This window comes from Crocodylus siamensis, chromosome 2 (assembly GCF_052110815.1).
Source record: "Crocodylus siamensis isolate JL-2025a chromosome 2, ASM5211081v1, whole genome shotgun sequence".
NCBI classification, from domain to species: Eukaryota; Metazoa; Chordata; order Crocodylia; family Crocodylidae; genus Crocodylus; species Crocodylus siamensis.
The window spans coordinates 89,162,327-89,182,916 of NC_143396.1; the positions used below are offsets into that span (position 1 = coordinate 89,162,327).

Below are 20,590 nucleotides of genomic sequence, written 5' to 3' on the forward strand. Positions count from 1 at the left end.
ACTAATGCATTCAGAAATAAATACATACACTTTTGTAGGCAACAGCCTACTTCATCAGATTCTATGAATGGACATGCAGAGAGCAGCAGTACTTTCTATGGGGCACATCTACACAGGATGCTTTCCTCAAGATTAGAGCTAATTACTGTGCAGAAAGCATCACTGTCTACATATGCACACACTTACTGTGCAGTAATTTGCTCTAATTGCGAGTAAATTTGCTACCTGCAAATGCAAGTAGCAAATTTACTCAAGACTATTTCCTGCATAAATGTGCTCACAGTCAGCTGGACAGCAGGGGAGTGGAAGATTGCTCTCTGACCCCTGGAGCTGCCTGCTGCCACTCTGGGGATAACATCCCCCTGCCCTGGAAACAGAGAGCTCCCAGCCTCTGCTCCATGATCCTTATCTCCCAGCACCAGCTCTGTGGTCATGGGGCTGGTGCTGGGAGATAAGGATCTGCCAGCACTGGTCCCATGACCATACAGCCTGGGCTGGGAAAGAATAATATCTGCTCCCAAGTCCCTGCACATGTAGATGTGTGCAGAGGAGAGTTTACTCTAGAATACTTTGTTTTAGAGTAAAGTGCTCCCAGATTATTTGCATGTGTAGACGCACCTATTGTATTCTATTTCCTTTCTATTTAGTACCCCGGCTCTCTGTATATCCATTCATGGCACTGGATGACAAGGACTGCTGCCTATAACAGTGCATGAATTTCTGATGTAGTTTGAAGTAAAGAAAGCAAAATCAATGGCTTTTGAGACCAGAACCTCCCTCTGATAAAATATGTGGATTAAGTATTGCTAACTAATGTTAATTATGGAAAAGTAAAACAGCATTTGGAAAATACGGGCAAAGGTCTGTTTTTTATTCAAGTGAATAAAGAGCATCTAAAGAAGGACTATGTGAGAATACAATTCAGGCTGGTAATCTGAATCCTCATGGTGATAGATGAGGAAGTGATTGAAGCTTTTGAAGTATAATGTAACTGTCTAAAATGAGAAAGTGTCATGGAAAAATAAAGCCCAGTGAGTACAAAAACTGCTGTGGATGATCAAGAGAAAATAAAGTTAGAATATTTTAGCCACGTACCAAAGAAAATTACATACCGTCTGGAGAATAGAACGATGCAAGGGTATGCACAAAGGAAAAGGTTGAAAGGAAATGCAAAGCAATGGAAAGTATTTGGAGGCCACATTGAAGAGTGAGCCACAATTATGATAGAAGGCTGCAAAGAAGGTTTTCTGCCTTCACAAGTTATAATATAAAACAAAGACAACATACTGAAACTGCAAACATGAAAATTCAAAGATAAAGTATACTATTACAGAGGATAGCAGGGACAGAAAATACCTATTTGTCCAGCCTGGCCTAGCACTTTATACTGAATTTAACATTTCTATATCACTGTCTCATTTATCTATATTAGTCTTATCTGACCAGTTCTTGAGCTTCAACAATGATGAGTCTCCATGACCTCATCTAGCAGCTCCATCCATCAAGAACTAGTCTCAATGAAACCTTTTTCTTCCATTTCTTTGGATCATTACTTAATGTCCTGCCAAATTCGGATAATTATCTCTTTGATGGATTTAGTATATGTAAGTTTCAAAGGCCAGGTACAGTAAGAGACTTAGGCACCTAAAATGGCCTAACTATATCCAGAAATCAGAACTCATGACAGAGGCGGCATCTTTTATTAGACCAACTAGAGATTTGCAAAAAAAAAAATACCCAAAACTTTATTTGCAAGCTTTTGGGCGCACACACCCTTCCTCAGGCATAGGAGAATGCAAAGATTGTAAAATTTCTCCTATGTGGAAATGAAAATACATATTTCACAGGACAGCTTAAGGTGTTGTAAGATCTCTTGGTTGGAATAGTTCATTTTATGCAAATTAGGCTCAGATAAAAGTTAGAACAATGTATTTATGTCAGTGTTGTCTGGTATTAAGCAGGATGTTGAATTATATTTTCTTCTGGTTAAGATATGTCATATTTCACAGGAGGATGGTGTAATGAATGTTCTTCTGAGCAGGAAATTCTCTTGTGTTGAGATACTTTGAGCTCTGTGAACATGCAGATTGAGCTGGAACAATAGGCAGGACTCAGGGTGTCAGGTTTCAAGGTGGTGAATTTGCTTCCTTCTTGTAAAATTATTAAGTTTTCATTTTAAAAAGAGCTAAAATTCAAAATCTTCCCTGTGTCAGAGATAGAGGTTGTAACCGTATTGGTCTACAGGCAAAAGAAATCAAAACTCATGGCAGAGGTGATATCTTTTATTAGACCAACTAGATATTGCAAAAACGATATCCAGAAAACTTCTGCTCAACTGCCACTTAACTCTAGAAATTACCTGTGTGATTCAAAATCTCCAGTGGAGTTCTACTTCTTTACAAATTCAGGGTTAAATTGATCCAGGTGCAAAAATTATGGATTCTTCCTCTGAAAGGCTTTAACTGAGAAGTAGTCTTAGAGAGCACCTACCACTTTTTCTCAAGACCAAAGTCTTTACAACATCCACTAGTTGCTCCCATTCTTTTTAAAATATAGCCTTAATGGTCTACATACTCAACTGATGGGATGGGGAGACTTAGGTTCTAGTACCTTTTCAAAGGATTGTTTGTGTTTTATCCAATAGGTGTATTATGTAAAACACATAAATACTGACAGCAAGGACTAGAATACATATGTCCTGCCCATGCAGGACAGTGCCCTAAGAATTAGGTTACAGAATCGCGCTCTGACCACAGAATCTTGAGTGGTTTTCTATACTGTTGTATACAGGGCTGACATCTCATCTGAGAGAGAAAGGAATTGAAGCTGCATCCCTCAATTCCTGGGCAGATGACCTACACCATGGCCCTTCGACTTCTGATTGGCCAAGGTCTGCATGCTATGTGCACTGAGGGCTACACAGTACTGTGCTGCCCCCTAAGCTGGTGCAGAAAACAATCTAAAGGAAGAAGAGGGAGGTTGGAGACCCTGGTTTCTGCTTCAGCTGGAACAATGACAGGAATGCTGACTAGGTCGTAGCCCAGTGGCCACAATTTAACCCCTAGCAGGCTGTATGCAGCACTTGGGACACCAGTTGGACAGTCCTGGTCTATGCATTATTATAATGGTGATGGTACCCCACCACTACCATCATCTTTTATTTCTTTGAAAGGCAGGCATAGGCACCCAACTTCAGAAGAGTATTCAGAGCCTGCATACTGAATGGAGAGAGGCAACTCCCTACAGTCCCAAGTCAGGTACCTAAAAGGCAAAATTAAAGATTGGCCTTTTCCTTCAGGGTTTCCTGGCCAGCTCTAGGCAGCCGCATAGTGATTTTAGGCAACATCCTTCTCAATATGCTTCCTGTTTTGGATCCTATTCTGTAGTACCCAACTCTCCCCATGCACTGTAAAAAGAGAGTTTTCCTGCCTAACACAGGGTTCTAGATTCTAAAGTGTAGGTACCACAATGCTTTTACTGGATCCAGCCACAAATCCACAAAATTCAAGTAAAGTGGTAACTCATAGGAAATGTGTTCATCCATTCTCACCAGTGGGAAATGTCCATTGTTTTCAGTCCAATAGACAGAAGTCTAAGTTACAAGCCAAGACCTAATACCCTTCCACACAAAGCAGTACTCTCTAGTTGTACTTTCTAGCTAGGTAAAGGTTGCATTTAGAAAGACCAAGAAATTTTGGACACACAGAAAAAGGAACTCTCTTTTTTATGAAATAAAAAGGAAGTGTGATCCTTAACTTAAAATCTTGGTCTCTTTCCTTTAGCTGTTTTCTGTTGGAAATGGGGCAAATTATAAACAGCATGCCAGAAAAAGCAGATACCTAACTCCACAGTAATCAGATCTTTGAGATGGTGTAGTCACCACAGCTATTGCTATAGCTGCACACATGCATCAAAATAAGCTTGAACTTTTTAGCCGACTATTAGGGATATGCATGTACTTTGTGACTCATGCTCTTTTGCAAATATCCCTCTCTGAGTCCTCTTACAAATTCTGCTTATGACTGTTGAGAACTCTGAAAACCACGGATGGAGAGTGGGTCATGGAAGCCACATTTACTAGATCAACAAGCATAATCTACTATGGCTGGGATATCAGTAGTGTCATGGAGTTCTGTAAGCGCCACTTGTGCTTGGTAACAAAACGAGTGTTTAGAAAGTCCATCATACTGTTAATAATTCCCGAGGTGCTGAGCCACCAGGCTTATGCCATGCAGATGACACCATTTTCATAGCTAGATTCTTTCTCTGCAGAGGGGCAGAGGAGAAATAGGGTTCCCTCTGGTCCTCATGTAGTGTGTGTGTGTGTGTGTGTGTGTGTGTGTGTGTGTGTGTGTGTGTGTGTGTGTATGTGTGTGTGTGTGTGTGTGTGTGTGTGTAAAAAACATACTGACACTACTGACTATTGTATTGCACTATTGTTTTGGCTCTTCTTGAGTCACTTCAGGAAGTCAGCAGATTGGGAACGGCTGGTAGACTCATAAGAACTGTCCCTGCCAGCAGTATAATAGCTTCCAGATCTGTAGACGGCACACAATCTGGAATTCAACTTTTCATTTGTTCAACTTGTCTGTGAAGTGTCTTGCCATTTAGAGTCATGGCCCTGTATGACACTCATCATCTAGCTTTAAGAACTTGTACAGGTGCCCACAGTGGCCTCGTTGCACAGCTTCAGATATATATAGATATATATAGATAGGATTATTTTATTTGAAGATCCACAGAGGTAAAGTAGCCTGTTTTGCAGAGAACTGTATTCCTTACTTTGCTTATTGTACATCTGTAGACCAACTGAGAAGTTGCAACAAAAAAAATTATATTGTTCTGCAAGCTTTCAGGCTCATACTCCCTTCAGCAGGCTTAGGGAAAGTTAAAGATCATAAAAAGTACCTATATGTAAGACACAAACTTCATTTGTGCATAGAGGAACAACAAGAAAGATTTCTACACCTCCCTGACTATCTGCTTGCAATCTGACACCAACAGGGAAGGAATCCTGCTTGATCTACACAACAAAGAGGACCTCACAAAGACACTCTCATGGACCCAGGAAGGAAATCCTGCCTCTAACCCCCTGACTTTTGCCACTGGAAGTCCCACCCCTTGCTCCAAGAAGTATGCTTTTTTGGTGGGAGGGGTTTGCCATTTGGAACCAGAAAAAAACAAAGCATATACTAAAAGTCAAACATCTACTATACATACTTTAATTTTATAACAAAAAACTACTTTTGTCATGATTTGTGTTTGTGTATTGTATATAGAGATGATTGTATAATAACTCAAAAATAAAGTCATACTCTTATATATTGTGCGTAGGAGGGTGTGGCTGGGTGTGTGCCCGCCTATATTTCTCTCCCCCACAATCCTCTTCATGGTGCATAGCCCCTACCAGCAGCAGCAGCAGCAGCAGGTAGTGGTTGTTTAGGGTGCTCATGGCCTGTGCAGAAGCTGCTGCCCAGCAGTGCACATCTCCAGCCAGCACTACACATGGCAGCAAGCCTGGCCCACCTCTTTCATGTGGGGCTCCCCATGGTGCACGTGCAGCTCCCGGCACTTGTGCACTAGTGGCAAATGCCCTGGTGATGGACCCAGCTGCCTTCCTCACCCTCTGTTGTGCAGGTCCCAGGACTCCACTGGGAAGTAGGGGGCAGCGCTCCCCTCCACTTCTGGCAGAGTCCTGATACCTGCATGGCACGGAGTGTGACCAGGCAGCTGGCTCCACCTTGCAGGGCTTCCCCCAGTGGTGTGCAAATTCCAGGAGCTGTAGTGCATGGCAGGCCAGGCAGGCTGCACTTCTTGCTGCTACAGGTAGCACTGGCCAGAGCCATGCATCACCAAGTGGTAACACCTGCATGGGCCACAGGCACCCCAAGTATCCACCACCTGCTGCTGCTGCCAGTAGTAGGGGCTGTGCACCATTGGGGCAGGGAATTGTTTGGCAGGTTGGATCTGGCCTGCAGGCCATATTTTGCTTGTCCCTTTTTAGTCAAGACAGAAGTCAATGTTTCCACAAGACTCCCAACATAGAGTATGTTACAGTCTTTGGTTATATTAGGAACTACCAGCATTCTTCCCTGTTTGACTTACTGGTACTGATCAGCAATCCCAGGATACACTGAAATGTTGAGTATAACATACTGGTGCTGAGAATGAAGAATTATAAATTGGCTCATCTTGCTATTGATTAGTTTCTCAATACAAAACTTAGAAATACAAAAAGCCTTGCCTTGCATAATGTGAGAAAGCTGACCTAGTTTTCAAATACACAGAGTTTATTGCAGATTACTAACATCATCATTCCTGTACATGCTGGGAATGTTAATAACTAGTAGGAATCATAAGACCCATGGCAACATTATGAAAAACTCTAGGCAACTATATCTCTATTATTTTACTATATTCATTGTGAAAGCATACTAAATGAAAAATGACTTCATGTATTCATCTGAATGCTTTATAAAGTGATACATACTAACTCCTGAGTTTTAGGGTTCCAAATGTTTAGATGTACCTGCAAAAACTTAGTTCAATTCAAAGATATTGATTCTATTGCAATGACCCTATAATAAAACATCAGTTGATGCAAATTAGTGTCACACTTCCATAACAGATAAAATACATGAAGCATAGAATGTGACTTTCATAAATAGTCACATTTTGTAAGAATTCAAATGGTTTAATAGGAGCAGAATTATGGAAACTTCTCTGGAAAAAGTGTACATTTATGGAAAAATTGTATGACAGGAACCTAAAAATTCATTTTTTGAATCCAAAAAGTACAATATTTCAATGCCTAATAATTTTAGGATCCTGAAATGGAATGCAAATCCCTATGCTGGACAGCCAAACAGAATGGACATGTGTAGATTAATTGGGGGCCCTAAATTGAAACAGTGGTATCACTTTATAGGGTCCCCAGGGATGGCTATGATGCTCCTATGGCTCCATGACCATAGGTCTCTTGCCCAATGGGCACCCTTTTCTTCACCTACCATGTCTTGTTGGTAATTATAATAATTAGGGAGGCTGCCCTCAAGTTCGTGTTTGGACACAGTCCTGATGAACCCACCGAACCCTGTGGGATCTTGAACCCCTTTTTGGGTCACGCTCAAAATGGATGCATCATGAGACACCCTCAGCCTTATGGGCTAGACGCATGGCTCCAAAACCACCCCTTTACCATGCCCCAAGCCTCACAGATGGTATTTAAACATTGCTTTTCTGGGCCCTTGCTATAGCTCAGCCTGCTGTTATCCCCAGGCTCTCTGCCACCCTGTCTCACCATGCATATTGGTGCTGGGCTTTCTGCAGCCCCTTTGTCACCGCAACCCCTAGCTCTGGGGCCTGCTCACCCCCTTTGTTCCCATGCCCCCTGGCTCTGGGGTCCCCACATTGTAGTGGGCCCCCAATGAGGCATCCTCCTTCCCCAATAGCCTCAGCACAATCAACCAGTTCATAAACAGCAACCAAAATATGAGTCCCTGGGCTATAACATAATACAAGCAGCACAGGGTGTGCTCTGTCCCTTTAAAAAAACTCAAACTTCCCCCCAAGCACTAAGTGCCTTATAGGCCAGGGTACCTGGTGAGTTCCTAGAGGCCCATATGCAGCAATCAGGCAGCCACAGCATCGCTAGGCAGTTCTTCCCTATAGGCTCCTTCCCCCGGCTGCTGCCAGGGGACTAACTCCTACTGGTCTCAGCCCTGGGGTTTATATGTGCCCATGGCCCTGCCTTCTTCCAGTCAGCTGACTGGGTGCAGACTAATTCCCTTGTTAGCCTGCTGCCATAGTAACCTGCACCTGTGGGGTTTCTGTCTAGTTCTTAGGGCCCTCTCTCTAGGCAGTTTCTGCTCTTAAAGGAGCAGACACCTTAGTGCCCTGCGACAAGTGGGTTTTTTAAAACCCTGCTTCAATTTAGGGCCCTTTAAAACCCCGTGTCATGCACACACCCAAACTTACCTGCCTCTCTGGCAGTGGAGAGGGGAAGGCAAGGTGCCAGTGGGTGGAACAGTCCCTGGGCTCTGGGGGTGGGGCTGGTGCTTCCCTCCATGGCAGCAACAGGCCCTGCCAGGTGGCATTTGCCCGCAGGCACCTGGCTCAGGCAGTCCCAGGGAGCACCACAGCTGCAGAGGGAATCACTGGGCCCCCACGCAGCTCAGGTAGGCAGGCAAGCTCCAAGGGGGGGGAAAAAAACAAGATCTTGGGTGGAGCCAATATTCCTTCTAAGGAGCAGTGGTCCATGAGTGCACCACCTCAGTCTGTGAGCGTGCTGCCTTGGTCTGGTGTGGGACACTTATCCAAGGGGGCTGGGGGCTGGGGGCTGGAGGCTGGAGCAGGGAGCTGGGGCCGGGGGCTGTAGCTGAGAGCCTGAGGCTGGAGGCCAGGGGCTAGAACCAGGAGCCAGGGGCTGAAGCTGGGGCCTGGCACGGGCTCTGCCAGCTCTGGGGAGGTGCTCCGCTCCCCCACATCAGGACCAGGGAGTGGAGCACTTCCCCAGAGCTTGCGGAGCCCGCGCCAGCCTTCATCCCTGCCCTGCCTCACCTTGGGAAGGAGCCACTGCCTGCCCCGAGTGACACTCCACTGGCTCCAGGACACTGCTGGACACGCCTCTGACCCCACACCAGGCTCCTGCCCCAGCCTCTTCTGTGCGCAGCCTTGAAAAGTCTGTGCACAACCACACTTTTAGTTGTGCATGGTCACACACACGCGCACCTTAGAGGGAATCTTGGGTGGAGCTTACCTTCCTGGCCTGCTGCCAAGCTGCCTGCACAGGGTTCCTGCAGAGCCCCTGAGCTGCACAGAGCCCAGTGCTTCACTCCATGGCTGTAGGGCAACTTGCTGCATCCCAAGTCATTTGAGGCACATTACGCTGCTGAATTTGCTACAGCAGCTGAAATTACTGTGCAATACAACACCGATCACGCAGAAACCAACACCATTAAAACAGTATAAAAGCATTTAACCTCTTTAAAGTGTCATGTACACATGCCCCTTGTTTTACCTACATACAGCCATGGGCACTAAGTACGATGCTAATCCACCCTTCTGTAGACTCTGAAAAGTTGTTTCTTGGCAGTCCCTTGATAAGAAAATAATAGTCTTCCAGTAAACAAGGGAGTCATCAGTCTGTAGATGATGGAGTAGCCTGATCTGAGCTGTGTGTTTGACTACAAACATGGCATGGAAGGAGTAGAACCTGACAATGTTGGGTTGAAGCTATTTCCTTTTCTCTTACCTATCTGCCTCAATACTTAAGGGAGTTTGCTCAAAATGATAGCTCCTTTGTCATCCATTATAGCTTTACTGCAGATGATTCAGTGCTTGAGTCTCCCATGTACTGGTTTTAATATCACATTTCTTTGGGTTGGCTTTTAGGGTGTACTTGATTCTTTTCTTTGGCTTATTTTTAGAGTGGTGACCATCAGTCAGTTCAGAGTATAGGACCTGTTTGGGGAACCAGTTGTCTGGTATTCTTATGATATGCACTGTCTGAAAAAGCTAGTTCCATATAAACTTGGCTTCAATACTGGTGGTGGTTGCGTGAGTCAGAATGCTGTCCTTTTAATTAGGATGGAAGATTTTCTGAGGATATCATTGATAGTAATAGCCCAGAATTTTTAAGTGTTTTTGATATATCATCCAAGTTTCATACCTGTACAACAGGGTAGAGATGACAGCTGCCTGGTAGAGAAATTTGTTTGGGTCCTGACCATGATCACTGAAGACAAGATTTTGGGAATGTCCAAAGGCAGCACTATAAGATTTTATCTGTTGTTGTATCATTGTCTGTGCTTATGTTTTGGGAAAGGTGGCTATCCAGATAGGGGAAATGCTCAACATTCTCCCTCTAATTTTGAGGGATATATGGAGGAGCAGCTGGTTGGTTTGGAGTCAGTTGGTAAAGGGTTTTGGGTTTTTTTTGTGAAACTGACCGTGAGCGTATCTACATAAGTTGATAACTGTGCAGTACCCTAATTCTACTGCGCAGTAGCATGCAGGGCAAAATCCATGCTAATACACTACTGTACGGTAGTATTACGCTACCCGATAGTTAGTGTCACTAAAAAGCCATGCACTGGTGCTATTGTGCTGTAGCACCAGCTACTGCACATTCATTTAGTACTTGGTTATCCAAGTACTAAACTTAACGCACTATAACTACAGCACATTAATGAACATGCAAATGCACACAGTGAGTCTAACACGTCATATGCTTCAAGAAGTAATCAAGATTTACCTAATAGGCCTGTACAAATAGGGAAGTATTCGATTCAAATTCGGCCTATTCAGAGGACAGTGATTCAGTTCAGAGATTTGGATCACTGTCCCCAGTCGATTCAGCTGAATCACCTTTGGAAGATTCGGTGATTATGCCATAAACTATAATGGGAAATCACTGAAATACCTATAACTTCTTCATTTTTTGGCAGATTTGGATGGAAAACAGAAGGGATGGTAGCCCCTTCTAAGGGGTGAGGCCTGCCAAGTTTCAAGGAGATAGGTGCAGAGGTTTCTGGGAAACTGTTCAAAGCAAAACTTGTGACATGTGACTGTGTGTATGTTAAGGCACAGCAGGATGAAAATCGCAGGGATGGTAGCTGTTTCTATGTTCCTCCCCCAGAGCACTGTGATTAGAAGTGGTCTCAGGGAAAGATCACAGTTACTGGCCAGCTACAGATGTCAGTCTTTCCCCCATCTTGCTCTCCCTCCCTCTTTTCAGTTTCTGTTCCCCTGAAAGACTGCCTTCTGAATTTCTGAATCTTTTTCCAAATCTTTTCTGAATTGATTCAGAGGCTCCGAAACAATTCAGAGAGTTTTTCCTTTCTCCCAGTTTCATTTGGATTCGCTGATTTGGCCTCCAAATCAGGTCAAATCTTCTACAAATCAAATCGGCGACCAAAGTTTCGCACACCCCTATTACCTAAAGATCTTCCATTGAGTGGGCACAGAACATAATTATCAGTGTATTGGATTTGGAACATAACTAGTTGATGTAAAGAGATTTCCACCAATATAAGAGACTTCTACCTGGAGTCAGTGGCCACATCTACATGGGATGCTGACTGTGCAGTAGTCTGTGACTACTACACAGTAGCATCACATGGCAAGAAGTGTGACATAAAGCTACTGCACAGTAGTCAAGAGCTACTGCACACTAGTAATAAACTACTGCCAGCATAATGAAAAAGCTGTTCCTCAGCATGACTGCGCAGTAACTCCAATTACTGTGGAGTCATTTAGTACTTGTTTATACAGAACAACTATATAAATGACTGCACAGTCAGTGTCTCATGGAGACACAGCCAGTCCCTAGTATATCTGCAATGAGATGCAGAATAATCCCTGTAAAGCAGTAAGAACAAAAGGTAGATACATCCTCCATCTGCTTGCAGCTTTTGTGCCTCAGTCTTCATCTTAAGACCAAGATGCTGGCCAAGATGATACTTACAAAAGTAAGATGATACTTAGATTTGTATTTTTTCAGACTTGAGCACAGTAGTTTAAAAGAAATTATGAGTTGGCAGCAAGATCATCAAAAGTTGGCCATGCGCCTCTGAATGGTCAGGGAGAGTTTGGAGAGGTGGAAGATGATATATCCAGCATGAGCATGTGGCTGGTAATCATGTTACTTTTGAGTGTAGAAAGATGAGGAGATGAGATGGCTAATGACAATGCCCTGAAAAGCTCCAGCCAAACTGAAAATGCAAATCAGATGGATAAGAAAAAAAGCAGGTAAGTTCAATGTTCAAAAAAACCCAAACAAAAAAAAAACAAATCCACCACCAAAATACAAGACTTAGTACACAAAATTAGTTTGACAGCTAAACCACTGCATACAGATTGTTTTTCATCTCTAATATTGAAATATATATATAAGACTCCAACTGAAAAAAATCAGCAATATGTTGCATATGAATCAATGGAACTATATGAGAGATATTCCCAGTCCTAAACTTCCTGAAATATCAAAACTAAATAAGGAGAGTACACAGTTTGACCTTTTCCATGGCATGAGACTTCTTCACTAAGAATATTAAAATAACTGTATATATTCCTTCTACACTATTGACTGTATCTCCTCCTCTAAGGCTAGTCAGGAAACAGAAATGCTAGTCAGGAAACAACATTTCCCAATACGTTAATGAATCACAGAAACTAAAGATTCAAAAGTCCAGTTAAGTAATGCAGTGCCTCCCATTGCCAGCAATGATTTTTCGTTACAATACATAATATGGAAAGAGCCCCCAGAAGCAGATGTAGTTGCAGAGGCAACCTTGCTTATGTCAGGATTTTTTTTTCTTAACTCTTTTTTTTTTTAAACAGAGCCAGTAAAAATGTTCCTTTCTGGGGAAGTGGAGGACAGGAGTGCACATGAATTTACCTCATGTTTCATTCTCCAATATTCAATGTTCTCGACCAGGAGGACAAGATATACCACTTCCTTTACTGAGTAGGTTATGCAGGCACAGATCATTCAGAGAAGAGGCATATCAAGCTTGAAACGGCTTTCAAATCAAGTCTGACGTTCCCAATATCTACCTGCATAAAGTCAGAATGCAAATTCCCCAAATACCAATGTGACTTGGTGCCAACTGGCAGGCACTGAAGCTTTTTTCAGCTTTGTTGCTGAGAGGCAAGGTTTCCTGCTGCTGCTGACTTTGGCAAAAAGCTTGCCTCCTTGACATTTGATTCAATATTATGCTTCCAGCACATTAGCTTTGCATGCCTTAGGAATTTAGAAATAAGATGGGCATTTTTTTTTATTAGCGGTTGCACCAATGATCTTCTATCTCTTTTTTGTAATGTAAAAAAAAATGCTTGTTTATAGAATTTTACAAAAATTGACACACATTGTTAGAAAACCAAAAGGAGAACTATTTTGGAAAGAAATGCCTATTGTTATAAGGACTAGAAATAGCTCCATGACTATTATATAGGGCCGTGGTTCTTAAAAGAAAGCAGTAGAAGATACTTTTTGATCCCCAGAGTTTAGTGCAGAGATTTATTTTTGCAAACTGAAGTTAACGGGAATTGTGGTTTGAAGGCAAATTTAAGCATCCGTATTTCAGATAGGGGGAAATATAGTGGCTGTTGTAGCAGGAACTTTCACCGTAGTCTTTGTATATAGTATCAATTATCTAGTTAACTCCTAAGTTCCCATCCTATGGGATCAAGTGTACAGTCCACTGTATTCACATACACATCCTCCAAAATAAACTAATACATAAATCCCACTCATGTGCACCCATACAGAGCACCTTATATGTCCTAAGGGTTTCATTCCTCAATGTGATATTCTGCCTAGAATCCACAGGAAAACTAATTAAGCTATCTGCAATTGAAGAGACAATAGGAGGTTGAGTCCAGAGATGCTCCATGTTCATTTGAACCTCTTGAATACTGGCAGTGACAAAAAGGGAAACTGCACTGGTAAAAAATGGACATTTTGTTTGACCAGTAAGATGGAAAGCTGGTCTACTAAGTGCTGAATTCTTACGGAAATTTTATGAAGCAAAGACTTAGTCTAATGAAACTATTGTAGTGTAAAAAGTTGTACTACTGTTGGTTAAAAATAATGTTTATATATGTTCTTGCAGAAGTTTGCAGAGACCAGATAGGCACACTAGTCTGGGAAAAAAAAATTATGTACTTGTTAGGACTAAATGGTCTTTCAGCCGGAAGTCACATGATTTACCACCATCCATTTCCTGTACTTTTGCTTCTCTATCTTCTTGCTAGTGGTGAGCAAGCAGGATTTGGTGCATGGTGGGCTTATTCTGACACCAAAAGGGAATCCTTTCTACCCTATTCATGGATGTAGACCCTAATATTTGTGAAGAATGACGTTTAGTTTATGATCTGTCTCATCTCTTAGAGACAGATTCTGATATTTTATTCTTACCATGTAAAACTGCATTCCATAGTTTGTGAACTTCTAAGACCAGGCGCCATCTTCTTCAGTGTCTGGAAATAACTTAACACATTGTAGATCCTATAGAGATGCTCAAAAAGGATCATATCAGAACCTGTACCAAGTAAATAAACTATCAAAGAACCAGCCATCTTACCATATAATATCTGTTTTGTTCTTGATAAATATAGTCATATATATTTTTTCCTTTCAATTTTTTAAAAATATTAATAAACCTTTTGGATGGAAAAGATCCAGCCTACTCTAGGTCTTTCATAGGTTTGTGATTTTTAGTTTCACTCAACACGTGCCATTACAATAAAGTCCTCAAAAATTACTCTCCATTTCTAATGATGCCAAAAATATGCTAGACCAAAATGCTGACAAATGTTAATGACTTCTGGACTATATTTGTGTCTTTGCTTGCTTTTATTATGAGCCACTGCTCTTACAGTCAGCTATTAGATGATAGCCCCTGACAATATTTTTTAAAGTAACCTTGAAAATTTAAAGTAGCCTTGTGCACATGAAGACAATGAGTCTCACAGCAATTAGAGAGCAGGGTATTTTAATTTCGAGTCAGCTTTATGAGGTTTTAAGAATCTCCTACAAGGTACTCAGCAATTTTTCAAGATAATTTAGCTGAAGTTAATGAGAGTCAAAGTCATTCCATCCCTCCAGGAATTGTGCCAAAAGTGTTACCATTTTGGTGATGTTTCCTCTCATAAGTAAATGCCTATGGGGTATAAAGTCTGCTTACCTACCACTATTAGTACACTGTAATATTTCATAATGACAGAAGACCATTAGTAGTGAAACCTGAATTTTACCTGAAAATGTAAGAATCATAACTAAAGTCATCTTTAGCCTTTTCAAATACTGCAAGGAAAATGAAGCCTTGCAAAAAATATGCCCATACTCAGAGACATGTACAGAGCAAGTTTTCTTTGATAACTCAAGCATAACCACCTTTTTCTATGAGTGCAGTCCTTAAATAGCTTTTACAAGAAGTATTATGCCAACATTTCACTTATGGTTATGCTTGCCAGATTTTAATTAGCTACTGTTCTGAGCAAAGCTGGAAAAAGACTTCTAAAAACATGATTTACTACATTAAACTACTGACTGAATTCTATGTATTGGCCAACTCATTAGCAACATTTCTGTCCTACCAATGACACACACTTCAGGCACAATTAAATTCAGTGTGAAATAGACATACTACAATAGCATGCTGAGTTTAATCCTTAAATCCCCTTCCTTTTACACTGACTACAGAAAATATTATTTATCATGAAGTTGAGGCAAACATTTAAGAGTAAAAATCAGTTGCTTACTGGATTGCAGCAAGGGCATAGTAAAAAGAAAAGGAGGAAATTGATCTGTCAGCATTAAGTTTGCAATTGCAGTTTTCAGTATTGTCTTAATTAGCACCATATAATTATTTTTGGTTCAGTACAGTTTCTCAACATGAAGGGTTTGTATTACTTTAACTGAACTCATTATTACTTCCCTCAACTTTATTTTAATTTATTTCTTTAATTACAGTACATTGCTCCAACAAATATGCAACGTCAACACAACTAATTGTCACATTCTAGTTCCCAGATTTATGATGTGCTGGAAATTTTGCTGAAGTTTCCTTCTACAGTTAAATCATATTATGAGCTGAAGAATTTAGCCACATGATCGTCATTAAACAAATAACGATAGAATATAACCTATTAACTGCCACAGACTCAATAGTGATTAAACATTTGATCACTTTCAAGTTATTTTGTTTGCCATATGTAGTGCGATTGTGAGTCTGCTCATCTGAAAAATTATGCTAATTATAGGGATTGGTGTATAGGTAAAACTGCTGCTGCAAAGTTAGACATATATGGGCTTATGTGATCAAGGTTTCTACTGTGACTGTGAATCTACACTATAAAACATAGGTGTGATTGTAACAGGCAAGCATACCTATTATAGCTTAACCTACTTCAGGGGTTGGCAACCAATGGCCCACAGAGCCATTGCATCTGGCCTGTTTAGCTGGGAGGCAGGGGGAGCAGGGCTTTGGCACCTTTTGGCTTTGCCCACACCACACAGTAGCCACACAACAGGCAGCTCTGCCCAGGCCATTCCAAAGTGGCTGTGGTGACAGCCAAGTCCTAGCACTGGCCCACTTTGAATCTAAGCTGGGTCATTCCAGGCCAATGCTGGAAAATTTTGCTGACCACCGATCAAACACAGACAACAGTAACCATATAGATATTTGTACATTGTAAGTGCCAGAGCAGGAGAAGACCTAGAAGGTCTAACTAAGCTGTGGAGCTCAGTTCATATGTGAACAAATAATTTATTGTTAAAATATACAGTTAGGAATAAACATTAGGCATAGTACTCAATAGTACAGAGAAGGATATGGGAATTATAGAGCATGAGATGTGTTCATGCTCTATATGTATGGTCTCAGAAAAGGTAAATTTTGTAGGGCTATGTTGCCTTTTGTCTGCAAGAGACCTTAGGTGTGTACAGAATTTGCCTTTTTGCCATTTAAAGGGCTTTATTGCCATAACTTAATAGAAGTGCATGGCTTTACATCACTTTAAAAATGGGTAAAGAGCTATAAATTAACCCTTGTTAAATGAGTTGTTAAATTTGAAGCACTGTATTTTCCAGCACCCAGCAACCTACAGTGCTTTAAATAACTTCTGTATGCTGGTCACATTTCTGATTAGTGGAGAAGCCCCAGGAGGCTGCAGAGATCCCTCTCCCTTTTAGCCTGGAAAGTGCAGGGAAGTTCAGAGGTTTCCCCCACTCCACCAAACACTTCTGTCATGTTTAAGAGCTCTGTAACTTTCTAGTACTCTAGAAAGTGATCTAAATTACAGTGCTGTAAAACACGCACACACCACTTCTGTATATACTTGTGCAGATTAAAGGGGAGAAAGCAGCCTCTACTTCTCTTCACCTTCATCCTATAGAAACCCATTCACTCAGCTCTCTGGGAAAGAATTTCTCTGAAACAAGAGGGGAATGAGAGGTTCTGCTGAGGGTGAGATGACCTCAGTGATGTAATCAGCCAAACTACTTTGGGTTTTCCATTGCAAAAGCCACTGAAGCATGGTACCACAACTACATTAAGTTGTTTCTACTTGTACTGCTGAAATACTCCAGAGACTTCCCAATATAGCAGTCAGAGAAGAAGATCCTGGAAACAAGGTTATTCCACGCTTGAACAGGAGCTAAGAGACAGAGCAAAAAAGAAAAGGGGGGTGGCATTTTATAGATATTATAGTAAAAGCCATATATAATAGATATAGATATAGATATGGCTTTTACTATAATATCTAGAAAAATCTCCCAATTTTCAGAAGTGAACACTTGCTACTTCTGTCTCCTTTCCCATGTTCTGGAAGAGGAACAAAATCTTGGCCCCATTGAAATCAGTGACAAAACTGTCATTTACTGCAATGGAGCCTAGATTTTACCTCTGGAGTTAAAAACTGAATAAGTGAAGTTACACGTTACACTTTGACCATATTAAAGCCCTTAAAATCTCAGTTCCCACACATTAAAGCTTGATAATTCATGCTAAATGAACTCAGAGGCTGTGTCCACATGAGTATGGACATTTGTTTCCCCAGGGACAACTACCAGCAGGATCTCCCAGGGTCACCCCCACCTCCCCCATGCTGCTACCTTGCAGTGCAAAGAACACTTGAATGTGTGGTATGTGGCACTGTTGCACTTGTTTGGATGCAGCCTGAGGGTGCATCCCCATAAGCACACATGCACTTGTTTCCCAAGAAACAAATATTGTCCCTGAGCATGCCCCCGTACATACGCTCTGGCATGCAGCACAGACCCAGATGGGGTAGGGGAGGCTGGGGCCAGCACCTGTGTTCTACTCAGTACATATATAGCCTCAGTTGGAGATTGCCTACATTACATTATAAGGTGACACATTAGGAAGCGTTTGAAGAAATGAACTATCATAATTATTATTTTTTTTGGAGGGGGGGAACTCAGAAAAAAACTTTAAGACAACTTGCAATTTTTTGTTCTAGAAAAAGACTGAAGAACCCCAAAGTGCTGTCAAAATATATGAAGGGTGTTGTAATGAAGCTAGGCTTCAATTGCTTTCATTGGCCAATAAGAATAAAACTTTGAGGAAGGTTCTTAAATGCCAACATTGAATATTTGGGTAAAATATTAGCAAGAGCTTTAGAACTACAAAAAGCGTTATTGTAAAGGGCTGAAGAAATTATGAAGGGAAGTTGTGCAATTACCTTCACTAGAGATATTCAAGGCTAGACTTGACATTCATCTATCGAAGAAAGCTTAGGGGAAATGGAAATGTCCCTAACCCAGTGTAACTGTAGAAGTCACATTCAACATTCCAGTTAAATGCTAGTCCCAACTCCACTGAGAGGTAATAAATAAATCTACATCTAAAACTCAACCCACTTAATAAGAAACAGTAATAACATTTAGCTCTGATAGCACATTTCATAAAGACATTTATCATTATGTTCATTTTATAATTAGGAAAACCAAAAGGAAAGAAATGAAGTGACTTACTCAATGTCATACAGCTGTTCAGTGTCAGGCGAAGGGATAGTACCCTTTTCTCTGGACTCCCTTGGCCTCTAGTGGAAAGCATGAGAGAGAATTACTCTTTGCTTTGCCTCAGTTATTTTAGTATGACAAAACCATCTTAGCATGTTGCAAAAAAAAAATATTTTACCACTTAGTATCAAAATATCTGGCCATGTGTAACAGCAAATACCAGTGCATTTAGTATGTTCTACTGCCACCTTAGCCTGAATTGTAGGGCTGTGCAAGTCGGCAGCAATCCGATCTGGATCTAGCCGCTTCGGATGGCCACAATCCAATCCAGAGCTCTGGACCGAGTTTCTGCCTTGATGCGGCCGAAGCAGCTCCAAAGCTTCGGAACCACCTTGGAGACCCGACCGTAGGATATAATGGGGAATCAATGAAAGATCTATAACTTTGTTGTTTCTTATCCAATTTGGATGAATCTTACAGGAATGGTAGCCTCTGCTAAGACCATGTAGCCTGCCATGTTTCAAGAAGATCAGTGTAGGGGTTTGGGGGGAACTGTACCCCAAATTCTTAAAAGCTGAAACTCATGTCACAGCTGTGTGTTACAACACAGCAGGCTGAAAACTGCAGGGCTGGTAGCTCTTACTGAGGCCACAATGCTTACCAAGGTTCAAGAAGATTGGAGCAGGGACTGGGGGGAGAACTGCACCCCAAGCTGCTGACAGGCAAAACTCATGACACAAATGACCTTGTGTGTGTTAAGGTGCAGTGGGCTGAAAACTGCAGGGCTGGTGGCTCTTACCAAGGCCACAATGCCTGCCAGCTGTGTCTGTCCTAGAGCAGGCCTGAGTGAGTGCTGGGCCCTGCCAGGCCACGAAACCTGCCTGCCAGCTGTCTTGCTGGGGGAGTCTGTCATTTGGGGCCCTGCCCCACAAGCTGCTGACAAGCAAAACTCATGATGTGGGTGGGTGACACTGTGTGTGTGTGTTAAGGTGTGCCCTTCCTGGCACTGGGGCCTTTGCAGAACACAGCAATGTGCCCCACTGAGGCCTCCTCCTCCCCTACAGCCTCACGCCCGGTCCTTTGCTTTACATGACAACAGGTACAATAACTTAGCCACACAGAACTATCACAGAGCCCGTCAGTTTATAAAAGAATTGACAGTGAGAAGTAAAGATGTGTTATGTTGGACATATAATGTTATTCATGGTGTGTGATGGCTTATCTTGTGTTTTTTATGTCTATATGTGTATTATGAAGAAAAAAAGGAGTATTTTAACAAATGTATCTTTGGAAGCTTTAGGGTTGAAAACCCCTTTGTCAGGCTGAGGACGTACCTGCAGTTGGTCCTGGATGGAAGGAATAGTAAAGAAGCCAGAGGCTGACCTGGCATGCAGTGCCAGAAAGAAAGTCAGTCAGTGAAAATGGAAATGGAGGTGTCAGGGAGTAAGGGACAGGCTGGGGTGGGGGAGTGTAGCAGGGCACTGAGGTGCCTGCTACTTGTGGAAGGAATCCAGCTGCAGGTTGCCAGGGTAACCGGTGGGAGTCAGCTGACTGGAAGCGGCAGGGCCAGTCTCCCATATAACCCCAGGCTGAGGCCAGGAAGGCAGTTCCCTGATGGCAGTCAAAGGGGAAGGAGCTCTGCCTGAGTGAGGAAAAGGAAGGGGCCTGAATGGCTGAAAAATGTAGTATCGGTGAGAGCTTGAATGATGTTGTTGCCGATTGGCAGAGATTTATGTTATAGATTAGGGGCTCGAGTTTTCTGTTATTGTTTACAACCAGTGGTTTGGGTGAGGCTATTAGGGGTTGGAGGAGGCCTCATAGGGGAACCCCGGTAGCGGGGGGGACCTCGGTGCCTGCAAGGTGCACTGGCCCTGGAGCATTGGAGGTGCACTGGCCCCAGAGCCTGCAATGGCCCATCACTTCGGAGTGTATGGACCCTAGCCCCAGAGAAGGGGTGTAGAGTCAGAGGCCAGGTAAGGCCAAGGCCACCTGAGCCAGGTCGGGGTTTGAGACCCTGAGGAGGAGAGTTAGGGCCAGGCACAGCTACAGCCACCTGAGCAAGAGAAGCCCCAGAGCCAAGGGGGCCATGGGAGAAGCCCC

The 20,590-nt window shown here is 42.4% G+C and overlaps 1 long non-coding RNA gene across 2 annotated transcripts in view; it reads right to left on the reverse strand.

The window, feature by feature from the left end:
• Nucleotides 1-18,559, reverse strand: part of LOC149870479 (uncharacterized) — a 306,281-nt gene extending 287,722 nt beyond the window's left edge. For both annotated transcript variants that reach the window (XR_016440451.1, XR_016440450.1), the window contains exon 1: nt 18,503-18,559. This is a non-coding gene — a long non-coding RNA (uncharacterized LOC149870479). The remainder of the gene's footprint in view (nt 1-18,502) is intronic.
• Nucleotides 18,560-20,590: the final 2,031 nt, after the last annotated feature.